Here is a 10,458-nt window from a genome sequence, read left to right on the forward strand (position 1 = left end):
AAGAAGAAGAAGAAGAAGAAGAAGAAGAAGAAGAAGAAGAAGAAGAAAAAGAAGAAGGAAAAGAAGAAGAAGAAGAAGAAGAAGAAGGAAAAGAAGAAGAAGAAGGAAAAGAAGAAGAAGAAGAAGAAGAAGAAGAAACAACTGAAGTTCAGGGAGGTAAAGTGAGTATGCCAGGTCACTTAACTAGTAAGTGGTAGAGCAAGGTCTCTAGCTAGGTCTTCTGACAAAAAGTCCAGTACTCCACCATGTTGTCTTTATTCAAATTAGCGTGCAAAAACACTAAAGACACACGTATTATTTGCAAACAGTGGTTCTGCAAATACCTCTTAAATTATATTTGTCTAATCATCTGGATGATACATGGCCTCAGATTCAGAAAGAACTGGGTTCATTTCCCACCTCTGACACATACTGTATTATCCTGAGAACATCACTTAAACTCTCAGTGTGACAGGCATCTCTCTAGGGCAATTGCTGATCTGTATTAGTGGAGGGAGCTTCTTCACCAGCAATTCTGGTAAAATCAAAGATCTGGATTAAAAAAAAATCTTCTGCTATTATTGTTGCAAAGATTTTCCCATAGAGTATCCTCAGAGTAGTCATTCCTGGTTCCAGGTGACCATGTGGAAACTTTGGGTCCTTTTGTTAGATGCAGAGCCATTACAACCCATTAGTCAGTGTATGTACAAAACAGTAGAGTGATAGTGCAGAGCTGAGGTGAAATATAAAATGCCTAATCAGTAATTCCCGAACTGCTTCATGTTTTGATGAAGTTTAAGTATCATATTACCAGCAGAATGTATCACTAGTTAAAATTTAAGTTGCTGAATACCGTTCAGTTAATATACACTTCTGATTCTATGTTTAGCATGGTTTGTGTGTGTAGGAATAAATTACCCATACCATAACCTATTTGTATTTTTGTACCCCCTCTTTACTGTCCACTTTTGGGGGAGTCCTTAAATATGAACCAATAAGTAGTGGCATTCCCAAGATCCCCAGAGTAGGGGAAACTTAAAGGGGTAATGAATGTGAGAATAGGAAACTGAAAACCTCTCATTAGAAGTAGGCTCCCTAGGATTGAACACAATCCAAACTGCATATCTAGGTATAAAACAGGAAATGAATACAACCACCTCATGCAGTTACCAGCATGAGAAGTGGTTAGATGATGATTATCATATCATCAGCAAAGAGGATAAAATTTTGAGAATGAGGAAATTCTGCGAATAGCAGAACTTATTGTGTGGGAAAACAAGGACCAATTAATAAGTGAAAGAGACTGGTTGTCTCAATGATTTTTATGCTCACAGAGGGAATAATGCAGAGTGGAACAAATTGCTTAAAACAGACTAGGGAAATGTACAGAGTGTTAGATCACTAGACAGTGTCCCTAAACTCAATTCACTGTCATTTCTTTCTTCTCTCTCCAATAGATATGTGCCCCATATTTGTTACTCCATGAGTACACTGCTTTCTCTGTGAGTATTGCTTAAGAAAGGAAGATGTGGGATAGAGTATCCTCAAGTCATTCTTAGGAATAGGAAAACAAACGGATTATCTTACACTAAAAAGCTAAGTAGAGAATTCTGGGATACATTTCATTCTGCAAACTCACCATTTCTAGTGTTCTATATGTTTATCTCTCAACTCTGTGAGGAAAAAAAGAAGAGGTCCACTATATTCCAGAAAATACTGAATCTTGTGCCCTAGCTCCAAATTCATTACCTTGCCTTAACTCAATTTCCCCCTGAAATTCAACCTATACCAATCCCCATGACCTAGTGACAGCCTCTGAGCCACACACACATCTTCAAAGTCATTCCACCATCTAAAACTCTTACTTTTCTATTTCACCTCCCTGATTCACCAGAACACAACCCTTTTTTAAAAATTTGCCTGTAGGATAGTACTGAGGTTTTGCACTGGCCAGAATACAATGCAAAAGTCAGAGGAAATATACATAATAACAGAAGGCATGTGGACAAGGAAGGTAGAAGGCAATGACCTTGTCTTCTTTAGTTAACTTTTGTTCTTCCCCACCTTCAAATATATGTCAAAGAAGCTTTGGGGTTTAAAGTGAAATTTGTGGTCTCAATTCTACACAATTTTTGTTAAATATTTTAAAATTTACTTATTGACCAGAGACTCCAAAATAGATATTTGAGAACACAGGCTCCCATTCAGGAATAGAATAGTGTATTAAAAGGCATTTCCTAACCCCAAGTCAGATAGTAGTCTGGGACCATGGTCTTCAAACCAATCCCCAATACACTGAGTAAAAAGAGAATCAATCTGTTCTCACTCTGGAGGCATTCTTCTGTCCTTTGTTGGCTCTTCGTGGCTACATTCTGTAGTTTATAGCTAGGTACTAGAAAAGATGTAAGCCTGCTTTTGTCCGCAGGGAAAACACTTTTTTAGTTGGGGACAGCTCAGTAGATGTTCTTTAGGAGAAAAGGCTCAATATATGCTGTTAGACAACTTGTGGAGACCACAAGACCATTCAGAATGCTCAAAAGAGACAATGTGATGCCCAATAGAAATGAAAAATGGACCCTCCAGAAGAGAGCAGTGTGACAATATCACCAGCAACCATAGCAAGCAGGATAAAGCATGAGTTACCCCAGCCTCAATAGCATCCTGGCTGCACAGATTTTATGGATGTGCGTCCTCCATATATTTATTTTGGCCACATCATTTCTTGGAAAGAATCTTTTCATGTGAGTTGCCTAGCCACCTGTCCCTAAATGCATCATTAGTATGTGTTCCCTGTTCAGAATTAGTCTCTAAGTGTGTGCCTTTCTCTGAGGTGGTATGAGAACCTACAGGATCATGCATGCCATGTGTGTACCCCATACATGCATGAGGAATTTTTTTATTACTTTAGCTGCTATGCTGTTTGATTTAATTTTCATTTATTAATTCACATTCATAATGTGTTTTATGCCTGGCTGGTAAAAGTAATTACATCAAAATTAACTTGTGAATTGTTGTTGTGAGTAGATGATGTTCTATTCACAGAATGCCTTAGTCCTAGGAAAGCTTTTGGAAGGTACATTTGTAAATGGATGTCACCTTCCATCTACTTCACTTTCTACCTCCAAATTCCCACTAATGTCACTTCCCTGCTTGCACATACACACTTTCAAAATTGAGCCTGTTCTAAATGCACAGGAGTAAACTTTAAAAGGAGACACAAAACTATGATTCCCCAGGAAGATTGCAGTAATGGAGTCTGCCTCATGCTGGGATCATGGCTTTTAGCTGGCTGAAAAGTCTTTCTATATCAGGAAAAGTGAAAAGAATGAGGATCCTCACTTCTGAACTAGTTCTCTAGCACTTATGATATAATATATTTACTTCTCCCCACTGGCAGAATGACTCTAAAGTTGGCCAAATGAAATTACTTGTGACAAAGTGATTAGAAACTTGCATATTTTGCCATGGGTTTCTATTTTATAATACATCATCCTCTACAACCCAAAAGGAAGCACGGATCCTTCACAAAAGGAAACAGTTGAATCTGATAGATAATTGATAGATAATAGATAATTGACATAGCATTGTCTTCTAAAAACTCAGAACATCACAGTTATATGACTTTGGTGTGACACCTTGAAATAAATGTTTGCCTGACAGGTACTGATCAAAATTTTACTTCAAAAAAGCAGTATTTCTTGACTGATACATATCATCTCATATGGATAATAGGCATATTTGATATGGATGTCTGATGAGTTTTTCTCTGAAAATGGCTCTGCAAAGTGACCTTAACCTAATGGACACCACACTCTCAAGATTAGGGCCAATTAGTTCAACTGAGCCTTGATCTGAAACTACACAACCATTTTAAAAAATCTTTAATAGATGGCTAGAAATACCCCAGGCACTGTAGATCTTATGCCATTCAAATCCAACTCAGTACCTGTCAGGTAAACATTTACTCAGATCTACCCTCTAATAGGTGGACTCCCACACAGATCAACTAAGCTGTTGAGACTTTTTTTAAAGATTGAGGGTGGCAATGACCATCATCTCTGAGAACTCTACCTATCAGTTGGCCTTCATGGAGTTTTATCTGGCCCAGTTGGCTACCATACCCCACTCACTGACTTCAGAAGCTTCCACTTCTAGATCTCTCAGCAAGAAAATGAAGGGCTAATAAAGATGAATCTGAAGTGGGAAGGACAGAGCTAGGAGGGCATACCTCTATTCATCTCACTTTAGAAGAAGCAGCTTCCTGCAGCCACATGGAGCATTAAAGAGCAGAAGTAGATGGAGATATTGAGATAAGATTCAGCAAGTCCTGTTAGAAGGAAAAATGAGAATTGTTCCCTCAGGAAAGACCTGTTGTAGACTGGAAAGAAGACTTTAGACTTTAGCAAGCTTGAAGTCACTTGGCTAACATATCAAGCAGAAAAGTGAGGAGTATTTCTCCCCAGGGAGTCCAGTATTTTGGGGGAGACTGATTAACTTCTCTTTATGGAGCTTCTAGGACTGGGCTCACTCACAGATAATTAGCATTCTTCCTCTAGAGCTTTCAGAAGATTTCTCAGGGGTTAACAACAGGGAGAATCTCCCTAGAGAAGCAGCATCTACTTGTTTATGTGTTGCTTCATATTACATCAGCTCCTTTAATCGTTTCCACAGAGGAAAGGAGAGCACAGAAGGCATTTGCCATTTTATAGAGGTGTTCTAATCCAGGTGAGGAACCTATGGCATCAAGGACATATGTGGCCCTCTAGATCCCCAAGTGTGGCCCTCTGATGGAATCCAAACAGAACAGATGTGAAGTTTGGATTCCATCAAAGGGCCACACTTGAGGACCTAGAGGGCCACATGTGGCCTCCAGGCTGCAGGTTCCCCACCCTTGGTAATCACAATTTTTATTTCTAGTCATGGACATGGCTTTGTAAATAACCTCGTTTCTGTGTTGGGCATTGACATTTCTACATTCTGAGTGAACTGATTTATTTACTTGTTGCTGTATAAATAACCCTTAAACATACAGAAATATGTTTACACATTTGCTAGTCTCAAGTACATTTTGAAGTCCTTGGCAAAACAAGATCCATACCTCCTTCACTCACTTGACTAAAGCTCTATCAGACAAGCAGTTTTAGAAAGTATATTAAACTTGCAGCCAAAAACTTCCAATGGAATTCTGACCCCACTATTTCACTTAATCTCTCAAAGTTTCAGTACTTCATTTGTAAAGATTTCAGCAGTTTTAGGTTCTGTAATTTTGTTAGTGTGTGTATTCATCCTACCAAAAAGATTACAATTCATCTTTGACATAGTGGGCCATATTTATGAGCTAGTGTCACTGAAAAAAATTCATTAACTTGTAGTCATCCTTTTAGTAATGAGTTTCTTTGAACTTAGGCTAGTTCTCTGACAACTGATGATTGAATTAAAATCAATACATATTTAAAGCATGTGGTCTATTGATCAGCTCTGTAAGTCCATGTTCAGTAACAGGCAGCACTGGATCATGAGTCAGATGATTTGATTTTGAGTTCTGGCTCTCCATTTACTCATTGGGTGACCTTGAGCAAATCACTTCCCATCACTCCTCAGTCTCAGTTTTTTAGATATGAAATAAAGGGGGTGGACAAGATAATACCTCAGATCACTTCCAGCTCTAAATTCTATGTTCCTACTCTCTTCATTTCTCCTTCATATTAATGTATGATTTATTCAGGAGGTGTAGCTCACAGGTTCTCCTCAGAAAGACAAAGAAAAGAGTTAGTCGGTTTCATCATTTATCCAAAATAATCAAGAAACATCATGGCAGAGAGTTCTTGGCCTTCCCAAAATGTAATATTAGCAATAATCCCTTGTAAGAGGACCACCATGTAAATCATTGATCAATATCTGTTGTGGAATATCTTCAGTATCTACTGTAGAGAGTAAATAGGTACACAAATTCTATGAAGAATTCAGTATGACTTCAAAATTAAATCAACATACATTTTTATACTCAAAGCCTTCAAAACAAGGACAAACATAAGGAACAATAGGTTAACAATATGTTAGCAAATAGTCAGATATTTGAAAGAAGAGGCTTATAGATTGTGGAGAAGCTGAACCCCTATACATAATGGATAATTTCTTCAAGGAGAGAGTTGGAAAGAACTAGATATAATAAGCTCCAGAAAAACGCAAAAATTGAAATTGGTTTTCATTCAATAGACAAGAGATGATTAGGTTCCCCATGTGGGAGTCATTTATGAATCACCTGTACATATTAAACAACTTTTAAAAAAAAGATCACAAATTCCAGGTGATGTGGGCAGCAAAACGGTGAACTCAACATTTTTTCTTTTTCCCCAGAACCACTCAAATGACCCCTAAACTGAAATTATGTGCCAAACATGAAGCAATTGCAGCTATTTTTGTGGTCCAGGATGCCAAAATCTAAAATAAGGCAAAAAAAATACCAAAAGCCAGAAACTGACACTGACCTTGAGCTCACTCAATATCTCTCCCCCACTTCCCATGCAAGGCAACATATGCAAACCCAAAATCTTGGCATAAGCCTACATCAATACCCACCCCATACTAGGGCTATATCCCAAAGAGATCATAAAAATGGGGAAAAGACCCACATGTACAAAAATATTTATAACAGGTCTTTTTGTGGTGGCAAAGAATTGGAAATTGAGAGGATGCCCATCAATTGGGGAATGGCTGAACAAGTTGTGGTATATGAATGTGATGGAATACTACTGTGCTTTAAGAAATTATGAACAGGTTGACTTCAGAAAAACCTGGAAAGACTTGTATGGTCTGATGCTGAGTGAAATGAGCAGAACCAGGAGAACATTATACACAGTAACAGTCACATTGTGTGATGACTAGTATTAATAGACTAAACCCTTCTCAGCAATACAAGGATCTAAGACATCTCCAAAGGCTTCATGATGGAAAATACTGTCCACATCCAAAGAAAGAACTAAGGAGTTTGAATGCAGATCGAAGCATATTATTTGTTATTTTTTTTCTGTTGTGCTTTGTTTCCGCTTGCTCCTCCTATTGATTCTAATTCTTACTTACAACATCACTAATGTGAAAATATATTTAATAAGGATGTATATGTATAGCCTAAAAAAAAGAAAATATAAAATAATCTTCTGTCAAAGACTAAAAAAAGAAAAACCCACCCCATATACCCTGGTTACTCATCCCTCTTTTCAGTGCCATAGAAATCCCAGCTCCAGGCTGTAGAAGTTTTCTAGAGCCTCAGCAGCCTGCTTGATGACAACCTTTCAGGAACAAAAAACTATCAGTAACTACAACCTGGAATCATCAACTCAGCAAAGTTCTGAATTACCAGGAGCTCTAAACTGCTCATGCCAGGCCAAAGAACTAAGGAACAGAGGGCGTGGGATAGGTCACCAAGACAGGACACTGTGCATGTGGGGAGCAGCCCAGCACTTCACCAAATCTGAGCAAAGAGCACAGCATCCATCTGGGGCCATTTCTGACTACCCAAAAGTCAGTTGAAGTGGAGACCAAGGGTGATGAACTATAAATTGTGCAGTGTGCAAGCAGGCTGAGAAACTTTGAGATCCAACCCACAAGGAAACCACAGTCAGAGGGAAGGGAGTCGAAAATGAGTGAAAAAGAAAATAAGAGGATAGGAAAAAGACTGAAAGTAACAAAGATGGCAGGAAGAACACCTCAAAGACTTTGAACATAAACAGATGAATCAATGGGAAAAACAGTAACAACAGAAGGAAATATGGCCTCCAGATCTAGTAAATTAGTTTCAGGCAGTTACGAATAAATATTGCAAAACAAAGAAAAATGAACTAATACTTGATGTAGCGGAGAATCCTGTAGAAGTTGAGGAGAATATAGAACTATAGCACACTGTTTCTGAGCTTCAAGAAAACAGACAATAATACAATTAATAAAAGGAGAATTCAATATCCCTCTATCTGTTTTGAATAAAGCTTTAAAAAAAAGGAAAATATGGAACTGAACAAATCTCTAGAGGAACTATAGTTAAAAGACTTAAGGATTCTTCTAAATGGGGCAGCGAAGAAATATACATTTTTCTCTACATCACAAAGTCAACCATGTACTATGTAAACAAATTTACTATGTAAACATACTGCAAGAAAGTGTAAAAAGGCAGAAATAGTCAACACATCTTTTATAAACCATAATGCAATAAGAATAGAAATTGACTTAGGGACCACAAACAAAAAATACAGATTCAAATAGAGAACTAACAATAAAAAATTAAACAATGAGTGAGCTAGAGAAAAAATCATAGGACATTTAAGAACTCTGTAAAAGAAAATGATAATGATGAAACATACCAAAATTTCTGGGTTGTAACTAAAGCAATCCTCAGGAGGGAAATCATAGCCTTATAATCATACATCAACAAGTAGAAAAAAAAGAAAAGTAATAAATCAACAAATAAACACATCTAAAATCTATATAAAATAGGAGATAACAAAAATTTGAGAAGAAATAGACAAATTGGAAACACAAAGAAAACATGGAAATGATCAATAAAACTAAAAGCTGGGTTTTTTTAATTCATAAAATTGATAAACCCTTAGCTTATCTGATTAAAAAAGAAGAGAACAGAAAACCAAACCAATAAAATAGCAAATGAACAAGGTGAAATCATAGCAAAACCATAAGAAATAAAAAAATCAAAACATATTATACAATTATGTGCTAACAAAACCAAGAGCACAAAAGAAATAGAATACCTTCAAAAATAAAAAGTACCAAAACTGTCAGAAGACCAGATAGAGATCTTAAATAACCCAATCTCAGAAAAAGACATAGACCTAGCTATAAATGAACTACCAAAAGGGTGAGGGTGGTGCAGGAACCTTGGACCCAATGGATTTACAAAAGAATTTTTGAATCCCACTTAAAAAGAATAGTTAGTTTTCAAGCTTCTCAACTTATTCTCAAAAGCTGATAAAGAAAGAATCCTACAAGAATCCTTTTGTGAGACAAATAAAAACTGAATATCTAAACCATGGTATATGGTTTATCTAATATAATATAAATATGTGATAATATAATATAAATATAAAACTTGCAAAAAAACTATAAGCTAATATCATTAATGAATATTGACTCAAGAGTTTTAAGCAAAATTCTATCAAATAGGTTACAGCAGCTTATGCAAAAAAAATTATTCATTGTAATCAAGTGGGATTTATACCAGAGATTTAAGGATGGTTCAACATTAGGAAAATAACCAACTCATATTTTAAAACTCCACATACCCCAAACCACATGATCATCTCAATATATGCAGGAAAAAGTCTGTGACAAAGTACATTTTTTATACTAAAAACGCTACAAAGTACAGGCATGGAGGGACCTTTTTAATATATGTGTATATATATATTTTTATATAAACATATATATATACATATATATATACCATCTATCTAAAACCCAAAATAAATGTTATATGAAATGAAAACACACAGAAGCATTTCCAATAAATATAAATACAAAAGTGAAGTGAAGATGCCCACTCTACAGACTATTATTTGATATAGTAATGGAAATGTTAGCAATAACAATAAGACAAGAAAAAGAAAATTAAAGGAATAGGTAAAGAGGAGATAAAACTATCCCTGTTTACTTATGATTTACTTGGTTTACTTGGTTTACTGTGGTTTACTTGGAAAACCCCAGGGAATCAGCAAACATACTAATTAGACAATTAAGAGCTTCAGCAAAATTGTATGCTACAAAATAAATCCTCAAAAATCAACTGCATTTCTATATAATAATAACAAAACACAAGAATCAACAAGGGAAAGGGAAATCCCATTCAAAATAACTACAAAATAGTAAAATATTTGGGGATCAACTTCCCAAACTACAAAAGAGACTTGTATAGATTCAATCACAAGCATTCTTTAAAGAATTAAAGTACAACCTAAATAGCTGAAGGAATATTCAGTGCACATAGCTAGGCCATGCCAACATAATAAAAATGACAATACTGTCAAAAATTAATTTATACTTTTAATGCTATACCAATCAAATTACAAAGATGATACTTTACAGAGTTTGATAAAAAAATAATGAAATTCATTTGGAAAAACAATAGATGCAGAATAGTAAGAGAAATGATGAAAAGAAGTAAGGGGAAACAGCACTTCCAGATCTCAAAATATGTTATAAATCAACAGTCATCCTGGATCCTTTGAAATTGTCTTGGATCATTGTTTTAATCAGAGTAGCTAGGTCTTTCACAGATGATTGTCCTTACAATATCGCTGTTATGATATACAATGTTCTATTGGTTCTGCTCACTTCACTTTGCATTAGTTCATATAAGCCTTCCCAGGTTTTTCTGAAACTATCTTGCTTGTCATTTCTTTTAGCATAATAGTATTCCATCCCAACCACATACCACAAATTGTTCAGCCATTCCACAGTTGATAGGCATTTCCT

This window comes from Vombatus ursinus, unplaced genomic scaffold (genome assembly GCF_900497805.2).
Source record: "Vombatus ursinus unplaced genomic scaffold, bare-nosed wombat genome assembly UNPS02014811.1, whole genome shotgun sequence".
In the NCBI taxonomy this organism is placed as follows: Eukaryota; Metazoa; Chordata; class Mammalia; order Diprotodontia; family Vombatidae; genus Vombatus; species Vombatus ursinus.